The sequence below is a fragment of the Oncorhynchus mykiss genome, chromosome 25, assembly GCF_057628025.1.
Source record: "Oncorhynchus mykiss isolate SJ-2025 chromosome 25, ASM5762802v1, whole genome shotgun sequence".
NCBI lineage: Eukaryota > Metazoa > Chordata > Actinopteri > Salmoniformes > Salmonidae > Oncorhynchus > Oncorhynchus mykiss.
This window is the reverse complement of record NC_143046.1, coordinates 55965001-55982763: the sequence shown is the minus strand read 5'-3', so window position 1 is coordinate 55982763 and position 17763 is coordinate 55965001. Positions and strand designations below refer to the sequence as shown.

At 46.3% G+C, this 17763-nt stretch overlaps 1 protein-coding gene across 3 annotated transcripts in view; it reads left to right on the top strand.

Annotated features, from left to right (window-relative positions):
• Positions 1–17763, top strand: part of mboat2a (membrane bound O-acyltransferase domain containing 2a) — a 117732-nt gene that overhangs the window by 48684 nt on the left and 51285 nt on the right. The window lies entirely within an intron of this gene.

Here is a 17763-nt window from a genome sequence, read left to right as displayed (position 1 = left end):
TACTGTGTACTGTGTATTCTGTACAGTCCTCTTCTCACCCGCTCCTCTCCAATTTCTGCTCTAATCTCTGGTTCCCTCCATCTCTCACTGCTTCACACTTCCTTGCTTCCACGCTTTCCTCCATCCATCTTTCTTTGAGCCTGAGCGCCCTCTCCTCCACCTGTCTCCCTCCCTCCACTCATCTCTCCTCCACCTGTCTCCCTCCCTCCCTCCACTCATCTCTCCTCCACCTGTCTCCCTCTCTCCCTCCACTCATCTCTCCCTCCCTCCCTGCCTCTGCCCTCACTCTCTCCATCTGTCACGGGCCATGGCAAACTGGTCGATGCGTGAGTAAATGATATTCAATTAGGGAGTTGTGGGCCCGTTGTAAATGACCTGATGTCCCTTGGCAGTGTGCCTCTCAGGGTTCAGTCTGTCTCTGTGTGTACTGTCTGTGTTGACAGCAGGCTTGGGGGAAATGCTGAGGCATTGCAGCAGCTCTGAGCATGTTTGATGTGATTCAGGGACATGATATTGGGAATAATGTTGTGGTCCAATCACATTGTGTGATGGCTTTTAGTGTAACTAATGTCTCTTGTTAGTCAGCGGTGAAACGCACCTTAACGGCTTTATAACATAGAATATGCAGAGAAAAAGTGGTACCAGAAACGCAGCAGGAATTCCTATCCCACTGACTGACTTCATCACTCACTACTACTGCTACCACTAAATTCTGTCATTGACTCACCGTCTGACACACACACACACACACACACACCGTCTCTCTCTATCACACACACACACACACACACACACACACACACACACACACACACACACACACACACACACACACACACACACACACACACACACACCGTCTCTCTCTCTCTCTATCACACACACACACACACCGTCTCTCTCGCTATCACACACACACACACACACACACACCGTCTCTCTCTCTCTCTCTCTCTCTATCACACACACACACACACACACACACACACACACACCGTCTCTCTCTCTCTATCACACACACACACACACACACACACCGTCTCTCTCTCTCTATCACACACACACACACACACACACACACCGTCTCTCTCTCTCTATCACACACACACACACACACACACACCGTCTCTCTCTCTCTATCACACACACACACACACACACACACACACACACCGTCTCTCTCTCTATCACACACACACACACACACACACACACCGTCTCTCTCTCTCTATCACACACACACACACACACCGTCTCTCTCTCTCTCTCTCTCTATCACACACACACACACACCGTCTCTCTCTCTCACACACACACACACACACACACCGTCTCTCTCTCTATCACACACACACACACACACACACACACACACACACACACACACACACACACACACACACCGTTTCTCTCTCTATCACACACACACACACACACACACCATCTCTCTCTCTATCACACACACACACACACACACACCATCTCTCTCTCTATCTCACACACACACACACACACACCGTCTCTCTCTCTCTATCTCACACACACACACACCGTCTCTCTCTCTCTATCTCACACACACACACACACACACCGTCTCTCTCTCTCTATCACACACACACACACCGTCTCTCTCTCTCTATCACACACACACACACACACACCGTCTCTCTCTCTCTATCACACACACACACACACACCGTCTCTCTCTCTCTATCACACACACACACACACACACACACACCATCTCTCTCTCTATCTCACACACACACACACACACACACACACACCGTCTCTCTCTCTCTATCACACACACACACACCGTCTCTCTCTCTCTATCACACACACACACACACACACCATCTCTCTCTCTATCACACACACACACACACACACACACACACACACACCGTCTCTCTCTCTCTATCACACACACACACACACACACACCGTCTCTCTCTCTCTATCACACACACACACACACACACACACACCGTCTCTCTCTCTCTATCACACACACACACACACACACACCGTCTCTCTCTCTCTATCTCACACACACACACACACACACCGTCTCTCTCTCTCTATCTCACACACACACACACACACCGTCTCTCTCTCTCTATCACACACACACACACCGTCTCTCTCTCTCTATCACACACACACACACCGTCTCTCTCTCTCTATCACACACACACACACACACCGTCTCTCTCTCTATCACACACACACACACACACCGTCTCTCTCTATCACACACACACACACACCGTCTCTCTCTCTCTATCACACACACACACACACACACACACACCGTCTCTCTCTCTATCTCACACACACACACACACACACCGTCTCTCTCTCTCTCTATCACACACAAACACACCGTCTCTCTCTATCACACACACACACACACACACACACACCGTCTCTCTCTCTCTCTCTATCACACACACACACACACACACACACACACACACACACACACCGTCTCTCTCTCTCTATCACACACACACACACACACACACCATCTCTCTCTCTATCACACACACACACACACACACACACACACACACACACACACACACACACACACACACACCGTCTCTCTCTCTCTATCACACACACACACACACACACACACACACCGTCTCTCTCTCTCTATCACACACACACACACACACACACACACACACACACACCGTCTCTCTCTCTCTCTCTCTCTATCACACACACACACACACCGTCTCTCTCTCTCACACACACACACACACACACACCGTCTCTCTCTCTATCACACACACACACACACACACCGTTTCTCTCTCTATCACACACACACACACACACACACCATCTCTCTCTCTATCTCACACACACACACACACACACACACCGTCTCTCTCTCTCTATCTCACACACACACACACCGTCTCTCTCTCTCTATCTCACACACACACACACCGTCTCTCTCTCTCTATCACACACACACCGTCTCTCTCTCTCTATCACACACACACACACACACACCGTCTCTCTCTCTCTATCACACACACACACACACACCGTCTCTCTCTCTCTCTCTATCACACACAAACACACCGTCTCTCTCTCTATCACACACACACACACACACACACACACACACACACCGTCTCTCTCTCTCTATCTCACACACACACACACACACCGTCTCTCTCTCTCTATCACACACACACACACCGTCTCTCTCTCTATCACACACACACACACCGTCTCTCTCTCTCTATCACACACACACACACCGTCTCTCTCTCTCTATCACACACACACACACACACCGTCTCTCTCTCTATCACACACACACACACACACCGTCTCTCTCTATCACACACACACACACACCGTCTCTCTCTCTCTATCACACACACACACACACACACACCGTCTCTCTCTCTATCTCACACACACACACACACACACACACCGTCTCTCTCTCTATCACACACACACACACACACACACACACACCGTCTCTCTCTCTCTCTCTATCACACACACACACACACACACACACACACACACACACACCGTCTCTCTCTCTCTATCACACACACACACACACACACACCGTCTCTCTCTCTCTATCACACACACACACACACACACACCGTCTCTCTCTCTATCACACACACACACACACACACACACACACACACACACACACACACACACACACCGTCTCTCTCTCTCTATCACACACACACACACACACACACACACACACCGTCTCTCTCTCTCTATCACACACACACACACACACACACACACACACACACACCGTCTCTCTCTCTCTCTCTCTCTATCACACACACACACACACCGTCTCTCTCTCTCACACACACACACACACACCGTCTCTCTCTCTATCACACACACACACACACACACCGTTTCTCTCTCTATCACACACACACACACACACACACACACCATCTCTCTCTCTATCTCACACACACACACACACACACCGTCTCTCTCTCTCTATCACACACACACCGTCTCTCTCTCTCTATCACACACACACACACACACACCGTCTCTCTCTCTCTATCACACACACACACACACACCGTCTCTCTCTCTCTCTCTATCACACACAAACACACCGTCTCTCTCTCTATCACACACACACACACACACACACACCGTCTCTCTCTCTCTATCTCACACACACACACACACACACCGTCTCTCTCTCTCTATCACACACACACCGTCTCTCTCTCTCTATCACACACACACACACACACACCGTCTCTCTCTCTCTATCACACACACACACACACACCGTCTCTCTCTCTCTCTCTATCACACACAAACACACCGTCTCTCTCTCTATCACACACACACACACACACACACACACACACCGTCTCTCTCTCTCTCTCTCTCTCTATCACACACACACACACACACACACACACACACACACCGTCTCTCTCTCTCTCTATCTCACACACACACACACCGTCTCTCTCTCTCTATCACACACACACACACCGTCTCTCTCTCTCTATCACACACACACACACACCGTCTCTCTCTCTCTATCACACACACACACACACACACACACCGTCTCTCTCTCTATCTCACACACACACACACACACACACACCGTCTCTCTCTCTATCACACACACACACACACACACACACACACACCGTCTCTCTCTCTCTCTCTATCACACACACACACACACACACACACACACACACACCGTCTCTCTCTCTCTATCACACACACACACACACACACACCGTCTCTCTCTCTATCACACACACACACACACACACACACACACACACACACACACCGTCTCTCTCTCTCTATCACACACACACACACACACACACACACCGTCTCTCTCTCTCTATCACACACACACACACACACACACACACACACACACACCGTCTCTCTCTCTCTCTCTCTCTATCACACACACACACACACCGTCTCTCTCTCTCACACACACACACACACACACACCGTCTCTCTCTCTATCACACACACACACACACACACCGTTTCTCTCTCTATCACACACACACACACACACCATCTCTCTCTCTATCTCACACACACACACACACACACCGTCTCTCTCTCTCTATCTCACACACACACACACCGTCTCTCTCTCTCTATCTCACACACACACACACACACACCGTCTCTCTCTCTCTATCACACACACACCGTCTCTCTCTCTCTATCACACACACACACACACACCGTCTCTCTCTCTCTATCACACACACACACACACACACACCGTCTCTCTCTCTCTATCACACACACACCGTCTCTCTCTCTCTATCACACACACACACACACACCGTCTCTCTCTCTCTATCACACACACACACACACACACACCGTCTCTCTCTCTCTCTCTATCACACACAAACACACCGTCTCTCTCTCTATCACACACACACACACACACACACACACACCGTCTCTCTCTCTCTCTCTCTCTCTATCACACACACACACACACACACACACACACACACACACACCGTCTCTCTCTCTCTATCACACACAAACACACACACACACCGTCTCTCTCTCTATCACACACACACACACACACACACACACACACACCGTCTCTCTCTCTCTATCACACACACACACACACACACACACACCGTCTCTCTCTCTCTATCACACACACACACACACACACACACCGTCTCTCTCTCTATCACACACACACACACACACACACACACCGTCTCTCTCTCTCTATCACACACACACACACACACACACACACACCGTCTCTCTCTCTCTCTCTCTATCACACACACACACACACCGTCTCTCTCACACACACACACACACACACCGTCTCTCTCTCTATCACACACACACACACACACACACACACACACACCGTTTCTCTCTCTATCACACACACACACACACACACACCATCTCTCTCTCTATCTCACACACACACACACACACACCGTCTCTCTCTCTCTATCTCACACACACACACACACACCGTCTCTCTCTCTCTATCTCACACACACACACACACACACCGTCTCTCTCTCTCTATCACACACACACCGTCTCTCTCTCTCTATCACACACACACACACACACCGTCTCTCTCTCTCTCTATCACACACACACACACACACCGTCTCTCTCTCTCTATCACACACACACACACACACACACCATCTCTCTCTCTATCTCACACACACACACACACACACACACACACACACACCGTCTCTCTCTCTCTATCACACACACACACACACACACACCATCTCTCTCTCTATCTCACACACACACACACACACCGTCTCTCTCTCTATCTCACACACACACACACACACACCGTCTCTCTCTCTCTATCACACACACACACACACACACACACACACACACCATCTCTCTCTCTATCTCTCACACACACACACACACACACACACACACCATCTCTCTCTCTCTATCACACACACACACACACCGTCTCTCTCTCTCTATCACACACACACACACACACACACACCATCTCTCTCTCTATCTCACACACACACACACACACCGTCTCTCTCTCTCTATCTCACACACACACACACACACCGTCTCTCTCTCTATCACACACACACACACACACACACACCGTCTCTCTCTCTCTATCACACACACACACACCGTCTCTCTCTCTATAACACACACACACACACCGTCTCTCTCTATCACACACACACACACCGTCTCTCTCTCTCTATCACACACACACACACACACACACACACACCGTCTCTCTCTCTATCTCACACACACACACACACACACACACACCGTCTCTCTCTCTCTCTCTATCACACACACACCGTCTCTCTCTCTCTCTCTCTCTATCACACACACACACACACTGTCTCTCTCTCTATCACACACACACACACACACACACACACCGTTTCTCTCTATCACACACACACACACACACACCGTTTCTCTCTATCACACACACACACACACACACCGTCTCTCTCTCTCTATCACACACACACACACACACCGTCTCTCTCTCTCTCTCTCTCTAGCACACACACACACACACACACCGTCTCTCTCTCTCACACACACACACACACACACACACACACACACACACCGTCTCTCTCTCTATCACACACACACACACACACTGTCTCTCTCTCTCTATCACACACACACACACACACACACACACCGTTTCTCTCTCTATCACACACACACACACACCGTCTCTCTCTCTCTATCACACACACACACACACACACACACACACACACACACACACACACACCGTCTCTCTCTCTCTATCACACACACTCACACACACACACCGTCTCTCTCTCTCTATCACACACACTCACACACACACACACACACTGTCTCTCTCTCTCTATCTCACACACACACACACACACACACACACACACACACACCGTCTCTCTCTCTCTCTCTCTCTATCACACACACACACACACACACACCGTCTCTCTCTCTATCACACACACACACACACACACACACACACACCGTCTCTCTCTCTCTCTATCACACACACACACACACACCGTCTCTCTCTCTCTCTATCACACACACACACACACACACACCGTCTCTCTCTCTATCACACACACACACACACACACACACACACACACACCGTCTCTCTCTCTCTATCACACACACACCGTCTCTCTCTCTATCACACACACACACACACACACACACACACACACACACACACACACACACACACACACACCGTCTCTCTCTCTCTATCACACACACCGTCTCTCTCTCTATCACACACACACACACACACACACACACACACACACACACACACACACACACACACACACACACACCGTCTCTCTCTCTCTATCACACACACACACACACACACACACCGTCTCTCTCTCTCTATCACACACACACCGTCTCTCTCTCTATCACACACACACACACACACACACACACACACACACACACACACACACACACACACACACCGTCTCTCTCTCTCTATCACACACACACACACACCATCTCTCTCTCTATCTCACACACACACACACACACACACAATCTCTCTCTCTATCTCACACACACACACACACACCGTCTCTCTCTCTCACACACACACACACACACACACACACCGTCTCTCTCTCTCTATCTCACACACACACACACACACACCGTCTCTCTCTCTCTATCTCACACACACACACACACACCGTCTCTCTCTCTCTATCACACACACACACACCGTCTCTCTCTCTATCACACACACACACACACACACACACACACACACACACACACACACACACACCGTCTCTCTCTCTCTATCACACACACACACACACACCGTCTCTCTCTCTATAACACACACACACACACACCGTCTCTCTCTATCACACACACACACACCGTCTCTCTCTCTCTATCACACACACACACACACACACACACACACCGTCTCTCTCTCTATCTCACACACACACACACACACACACACACACACCGTCTCTCTCTCTCTCTCTATCACACACACACCGTCTCTCTCTCTCTCTCTCTCTATCACACACACACACACACTGTCTCTCTCTCTATCACACACACACACACACACACACACACCGTTTCTCTCTATCACACACACACACACACACACCGTCTCTCTCTCTCTATCACACACACACACACACACCGTCTCTCTCTCTCTCTCTCTCTAGCACACACACACACACACCGTCTCTCTCTCTCACACACACACACACACACACACACACACACACACACACACCGTCTCTCTCTCTATCACACACACACACACACACTGTCTCTCTCTCTCTATCACACACACACACACACACACACACACCGTTTCTCTCTCTATCACACACACACACACACCGTCTCTCTCTCTCTATCACACACACACACACACACACACACACACACACACACACACACACACACACACACACACACCGTCTCTCTCTCTCTATCACACACACTCACACACACACACCGTCTCTCTCTCTATCACACACACACACACACACCGTCTCTCTCTCTCTATCACACACACACACACACACCGTCTCTCTCTCTCTATCACACACACACACACACACACACACACACTGTCTCTCTCTCTCTATCTCACACACACACACACACACACACACACACACCGTCTCTCTCTCTCTATCACACACACACACACACACACACACACCGTCTCTCTCTCTATCACACACACACACACACACACACACACCGTCTCTCTCTCTCTCTATCACACACACACACACACACCGTCTCTCTCTCTATCACACACACACACACACACACACACACCGTCTCTCTCTCTCTATCACACACACACCGTCTCTCTCTCTATCACACACACACACACACACACACACACACACACACACACACACACACACACACACCGTCTCTCTCTCTCTATCACACACACACACACACACACCGTCTCTCTCTCTCTATCACACACACACCGTCTCTCTCTCTATCACACACACACACACACACACACACACACACACACACACACACACACACACCGTCTCTCTCTCTCTATCACACACACACACACACACACCGTCTCTCTCTCTCTATCACACACACACCGTCTCTCTCTCTATCACACACACACACACACACACACACACACACACACACACCGTCTCTCTCTCTCTATCAGACACACACACACACCATCTCTCTCTCTATCTCACACACACACACACACACACACAATCTCTCTCTCTATCTCACACACACACACACACACCGTCTCTCTCTCTCACACACACACACACACACACACCGTCTCTCTCTCTCTATCTCACACACACACACACACACACACACCGTCTCTCTCTCTCTATCTCACACACACACACACACACACCGTCTCTCTCTCTCTATCTCACACACACACACACACACCGTCTCTCTCTCTCTATCACACACACACACACCGTCTCTCTCTCTATCACACACACACACACACACACACACACACACACACACACACACACCGTCTCTCTCTCTCTATCACACACACACACACACACACACCATCTCTCTCTCTATCTCACACACACACACACACACACACAATCTCTCTCTCTATCTCACACACACACACACACACCGTCTCTCTCTCTCACACACACACACACACACACACACCGTCTCTCTCTCTCTATCTCACACACACACACACACACCGTCTCTCTCTCTATCACACACACACACACCGTCTCTCTCTCTATCTCACACACACACACACACACCGTCTCTCTCTCTATCACACACACACACACCGTCTCTCTCTCTCTATCACACACACACACACACACACACAGTCTCTCTCTCTCTATCACACACACACACACACACACACACTGTCTCTCTCTCTCTATCACACACACACACACACACACACTGTCTCTCTCTCTCTATCTCACACACACACACACACACACACACCGTCTCTCTCTCTCTATCACACACACACACACACACACACACCGTCTCTCTCTCTCTATCACACACACACACACACACACACAGTCTCTCTCTCTCTATCACACACACACACACACACACACACACCATCTCTCTCTCTATCTCACACACACACACACACACACCGTCTCTCTCTCTCTATCTCACACACACACACACACACACACACACCGTCTCTCTCTCTATCACACACACACACACACCGTCTCTCTCTCTATCACACACACACACACACACACACACACACACACACACACACCGTCTCTCTCTCTCTATCACACACACACACACACACACACCGTCTCTCTCTCTATCACACACACACACACACACACACACACACCGTCTCTCTCTCTCTATCACACACACACACACACACACACACCATCTCTCTCTCTATCTCACACACACACACACACACACACACACCGTCTCTCTCTCTCTATCTCACACACACACACACACACACCGTCTCTCTCAAATTCAAATTCAAGCTGCTTTATTGGCATGAAAAACATTGTGTCAATATTGCCAAAGCAACAATGTATACAATATACATTGTAACAAAATTATAAATGATAGCAAATAATAATATAAAATGGTAGTAAATAATAATACAAAAATAATAACAATAAAATGGTAACAGTCTACAGTAAACATTAATAATTATAGTAATAACAATAATAGTAATAATAAGTAAGTTACTGTTTACTATGCAGATGTTATTATTCAGTGTCCCTCAGGCTATGGCAGGAAAATACATATTTGGCTGCAAGAGGAGCCATTGCTCCTTCGCCCATGAGTATTCTTAGTTTTTCCTCTGGGTTCAATTTGTAAAAATGTGGAATATATGTAGTCATTTCTGTGAATAATGAATCTCTTTGTGAGGCATATTTATCACAGTAAAGGAGAAAGTGCATCTCTGTCTCTACCTCCCCTGTCATGCAGTGACCACATACACGCTCCTCTTTGGGTAGCCATGTCTTTTTATGTCTGCCGGTTTCTATTGTCAATCGGTGGTCACTCAGCCTGTACTTGGTAAGGATCTGTCTCTGCTTCATATCTCTGACAGAGTAGAGATAATCAGCCAATTCATATTCTCTGTTTAGGGTCAGATAGCAATTTAGTCGGCTTTGGGATTTTGTTTCGTTTTTCCAGTATTGTAAATATGATTCCTTTGATTGGTTCATGATTTTGCTTATTGGAATTATTTCTTTTGAAGCAGTGCTGGTGTCAGCTTGGTTGGTGAGGTCCAACACCAGCTGACTGAGAGGGCTCGTTTCTGGGCTCAGCTCTTGGGCTTGAAGTGCTTTAAATTGCAGACTCGAATTTGGACTTGAATTTAGATGTAGCCAACATTTTAATGATCTTTTCTGTATTTTCATTATTACTGGAAAGCGGCCCAATTCTGCCCTACATGCATTAGTTGGTGTATTTCTCTGGACTTGTAGGATTTTCCGACAGAATTCTGCATGTAGGGCTTCAATTGGATGTTTGTCCCACATTTTAAAATCCAGTTTATTGAGTGGCCCCCAAACCTCACTTCCATAAAGTGCTATTGGTAGGATTACACTGTCAAATATTTTAGTCCAAATTCTAATTGGGATGTTGATTTTGAATAATTTCTATTGCATACATTGCTCTGCGGGCTTTTTCTTTGAGTGCCTTCACTCCCATATTAAAGTTTCCCGATGCAGATATGGTCAGACCAAGGTAGGTGTAATTTTTTGTGTGTTCAATTAAGGTGTTGTTCAGGGTGAATTTACATTTGTGTTTCTGACACCTGGGTTTTTTTTGGAAAATCATGATTTTAGTTTTTGGGAAATTTACTGCCAGGGCCCAATTATGGCAATATTGCTCCAGAATATTAATGTTTTGTTGAAGACCTTCTTTGGTTGTTGATAGAAGTACCAAGTCATCAGCATATAGCAGGTATTTCACCTCTGTGTCAAATAGTGTCCTGGGGCTGGAGATTGGTCCAACATGTCTGCTAATTCATTGATATAAATGTTGAAAAGATTTGGACTCAAATTGCAGCCTTGTCTCACACCTCGACATTGTGAAAAAAATTCTGTTCTTTGGTTTTTGATTTTTATTGCACACTTGTTTTCTGTGTACATACATTTTATTAAGTCATACGCCTTACCACCAAGTCCACTTTGTAGAATTTTGTAGAATAGCCCTTCGTGCCAAATCGAATCAAATGATTTTTTAAAGTCAATAAAGCAAGCAAAGATTTTGCCCTCTTTTTTTTGGTGGACGTGTTTATTAATTAGTGTGTGTAAGGTGGTCAGTAGTGCGATGGTTAGGAAGAAAGCCAATTTGACATTTACTTATTACATTTTTTTCTTGAAGAAAGGTTTGAATTCTTGAATTCAAAATGCTACAGAAAATCTTTCCCAAGTTACTGTTTACGCAAATTCCCCTGTAATTATTGGGGTCTGATTTGTCTCCATTTTTGTGGATAGGGGAGATGAGCCCCTGGTTCCAGACATCAGGGAAGCAGCCAGAAGTTAACACCATGTTGAACAATTTAAGCACAGCATTTTGCAACTCAGGTGTGCTGTTTTTCAGCATTTCATTTCTGATGTTGTCTACACCACAAGCCTTCTTTGATTTAATAGATTTGAGCTTTTCATTTAGTTCTTGTTGTGTTATTGGGTAATCTAATGGATTTTGGTTGTTTTTAATGACTGATTCAAGGATGTTCAATGTTTCTTTAATTTCTAATTGGTTCTGTTGTAAGTCTTTTTGTGGGATGTTTTTGTATAGATTATCAAAATAATTTTTCCAAATTCCTACATCTTGTATGGCTAATTCTTGTGGCTTTGTTGTGCTTAAATTGTTCCACATGTCCCAGAACTGATTTTGGTCAATTGCGTTTTCAATTTCATCAAGTGTCTTGTTGGTATAATTCAATTTCTTGCATTTCAGTGTTTGTTTATACTGTTTCAGAGTTTCAAAGTATTCATATCGTAGCTCTGGGTTGTTTTGCTGCTTATGTTTTTTGTTTGACATTTGTCTTAGGTGTTTTCTAATTGTTTTACATTCATTATCAAACCATTTGTCAGAAACATTTTGATTTTTGCTTCTGATGTTGCATTGCTTTGGTTTTCTCAAATTTGCTTTCGATGCTGCTTTTTGGAATATGCAGTTGATGTTTTGAGTAGCCGAATTGACACCATCTTTATTGTTTTGGTACTGTGAGTTATTGAAAAACTGTATAGAGTTCATCATTTCATTTGAGTTCAATGTTTCAATGAATGTCTCTGCACTGTTTGGAGCCCATCTGTACGATTGGTTTATGTTGTAGAGTTTATTGGGCTGTTTTTTTGAATTAATATTGCCGGTTAATTTCTTCAGAAACACGTTGATCTGACTGTGATCTGACAATGGTGTCTGTGGTCTGACAGTGAATGCACTAATGGAGGAGGGGTCAATGTCAGTGATGGCATAATCGACTACACTTGTCCCAAGAGCTGAGCAGTAAGTAAACTGACCTAAAGAGTCCCCTCTGATTCTACCATTAAGCATGTACAGGCCTAAGGCTCGACAGAGATGTACTAACTCTTTTCCATTTTTGTTCAGTATTTGGTCAGGACTGTTTCTATTATTTATGATTGGGCTACTGTACAAGGAGGGGTGTCCAAATATGTGGTGGTTACCTCCCGCATCAGTGTAGTCAGGCTCAGAACCTGTTCTTGCATTGAAATCTCCACAAAGAAGCACTTTACCTTGCGCCTGAAATGTAATGATTTCTGTCTGGAGATTATCAAAAAACTGATCATCATAATATGATGAATCTGAAGGAGGAGCATAAGCTGCACATATGTATACATCATTGTCACAATAGATTGTACCTTTGTTAAGTTTTAGCCAAATGTGAGTGGTACCTTTTTTCATTTCAATCGGTGCTAAGTCCTGCTTATGCCAAATGATGATTCCACCTGAGTCTCGGCCCCGTTTAACATTTTTATGTTTGATTGATGGTAGTAAACTTTCTCTATAGCCTGAGGGACACTGAGTATCTATGTCTCCACGACACCATGTTTCCAGTAGGATTATGATGTCCTGTCCCTTGATGTTTTTAATCAATTCTGGATTTGTTGTTTTATAACCAAAATGTGAAGAGTATAGGCCCTGGATATTCCAAGAGCTGATAGTTAATGATCTCATTTATAATAAGGGATATTCACTGGTTTGAGTAAAGTACATCGATATATATATATATATATATATATATATATATATATATATATATATATATATATACATACACATACACATACACATACACATACACATACACATACACATACACATACACATACACATACACATACACATACACACATACATATACACACATACACATACACATACATATACACACATACACATACACACACACACAATATACACACACGCGCACACACACACACACACCATTACATATAATAATTATTATAATACCGGTGTCAATACATTTAGGAATGTTTGTAAACAAATTAATAAGAATGGAATAAGATTGCACATAAAATAAGTACAATGCAATCTGCAACCCTGTGTGTGTGTGCGCGTGCCCGTGTGTGAATTAAAGGGACTGTCTAGCTCAGTAGTCTGCATATTAGTTGCAGTAGTTGGCGCACCTCTCCTATCTCTGATTGTTCTAGGGGTCTTCTGCCAGAGGTTACCTCAGCATATGTAGGCTGACGATCTGACTGATACATGGTGTGGACTGCATCATGTGGTCTACTTCCCTGAAGGGCAGTGTTCTGACCGACCCTGGAGTAGTGGTCAGAGCTGTTTTGTGATGGGTCTGGTCTGGTAGAGCTGTGTTGTGATGGGCCAGGTCTAGTAGAGCTGTGTTGTGATGGGCCAGGTCTAGTAGAGCTGTGTTGTGATGGGCCGGGTCTAGTAGAGCTGTGTTGTGATGGGCCGGGTCTAGTAGAGCTGTGTTGTGATGGGCCGGGTCTAGTAGAGCTGTGTTGTGATGGGCCGGGTCTAGTAGAGCTGTGTTGTGATGGGCCAGGTCTAGTAGAGCTGTGTTGTGATGGGACGGGTCTAGTTGTGCTGTCCTGAGGCGGGTCTGGTCTGGTAAATATGTGCTGTGTTGGGCCTGGTCTAGTAGAGCTGTGCTGTAATAAGCCATGTCTGGCTCTTTTCTCCTCGGGATGGTGGAGGTACTGTTGTTTCAGAAGGTGGGGCGGGGGACCTCTGTAGCTGGGGTGATGGGTGTGTGGGTCCCTGCCAAGTGTTGCATCTTTTAAGTCCTTGGCAAAGGTTCTGATACTGTCCTGATCAAGATGTATATTATCATATAAGTGTTGACATGTCAGAGTGGGGTGGTGAGCCGTTCTGACGTTGAGCAGTGAGGCACAGTCCACAGTGATCTGTTGATTTATTTTGTCGATCAACTTTCCTGGGAAGTCTTTTCTTGGTAGGAGGGTGGACACAACTATATTGGTTGTTGGGAACATAGCCTGTGCCCGTTCTGCCACTCTTCTCACTGCCCCAGATACATTTTCACCTTTGGCATGAAGGTCGTTAGTGCCAGTGTGGATGATGATGTTGTCAGGGGTGTCAATCCTGTTCTGACTGAGTAGCTGCATTGCACTCTCAGTTGTAGGACACCAGAACTTATACACCTGGTGTCTAGGGAATAATCTTTCCTGGACTAAGAACTTCCCATTTGAATCAATTAGGATTGCAGTTGTGGGTGATTGTCTGGGTGGAGCAGACTGGGAGGCTGGTATTCTGACCTGGGCTGGAGCAAACTGGGAGGCTGGTAGGTTGACCTGGGCTGGAGCAGACTGGGAGGCTGGTATTCTGACCTGGGCTGGAGCAGACTGGGAGGCTGGTAGGTTGACCTGGGCTGGAACAGACTGAGAGGCTGGTAGGTTGACCTGGGCTGGAGCAGACTGAGAGGCTGGTAGGTTGACCTGGGCTGGAGCAGACTGAGAGGCTGGTAGGTTGACCTGGGCTGGAGCAGACTGAGAGGCTGGTAGGTTGACCTGGGCTGGAGCAGACTGAGAGGCTGGTAGGTTGACCTGGGCTGGAGCAGACTGATAGGCTGGTGCAGTGTCATCAGGCTGTGTGGTGGAGGCCATGCTGGTCTCAGGTTCTGCTTGTGTTGTACCAAGCTGGTGGACATGTTCTCTAGATGCAGAGGACACAATGACTCTCTGCCGGTTGAGTGTGTCAATGTATCTCTCTTTTTGTTCGAGCTCCTTTCTTGTTGTGCTCAGATGGTCTCTGAGGTCATCATTTGTCTGACTCAGCTTGTCCATTCTGCTTTCTAATTTAGCAATACATGCTCTGCTCTCCTCCCTGAACTGTTTCATCTCTTCTTTTAGTTTCTGGACAGTGTACTCCTCTTGAAGCTTGTTCTCTCTGAGTTCTATGATCTCTGCTTCGACTAGAGAGAGGGTGTTGTGGAAACGTTGCATAGCAGGTGTTCTTATTGAAATTGACATGTCCTTGACTCTGTCTGTTGCAGGTGAGGTAGGTAAAGGGACATTGAGGGCTTCCTGCTGGGTCACAGAGACCATTGGGGTCTGCTTTTCTCCATCTCCCTCCTTGACTTTTTCCTCAGTTTCTGAGATGATGTCAGCGTCTGCTTTTAGGGTAGCAAACCTATTCTCAAAAGCCTGGAGGCTTGAATCATTGCCTTGTATCAATACAGTTCCATTATTATATCAGTTTACTGTTTGATATGTGTTGCTCTGGTCAGCTTCTTCAAAAATGCTGATCTGACATCCTTGGCTGATGCCTCTCTTTTTTGAGAAAGGGAAATGGTTGCAAATAACCTTTTTCCATATGTTCCCTCGATTGGTATTAAAGATTAAATTTGCTCTTGTTTTGTAACTGGTAAGATCTGCAAACAGGCATTCATGGTTCTGTCCCATCAACAAACCTTGGAAACTTTTCTTAGCTTTCTCTGTTTGGATGTCTGGTGGGTAAACAATTTCCATAGCAACGCTGGTGATGTTGGCTACAATGTTGCAATAGAAGTGCTGTTTCTTGTATTATGGTCTCTTGTTTCTTCAGAGGACTGTTTCACTTTCTTGTCCTGTTTTCTTTTCCTTTTTCTTCTGTCCTTATGTT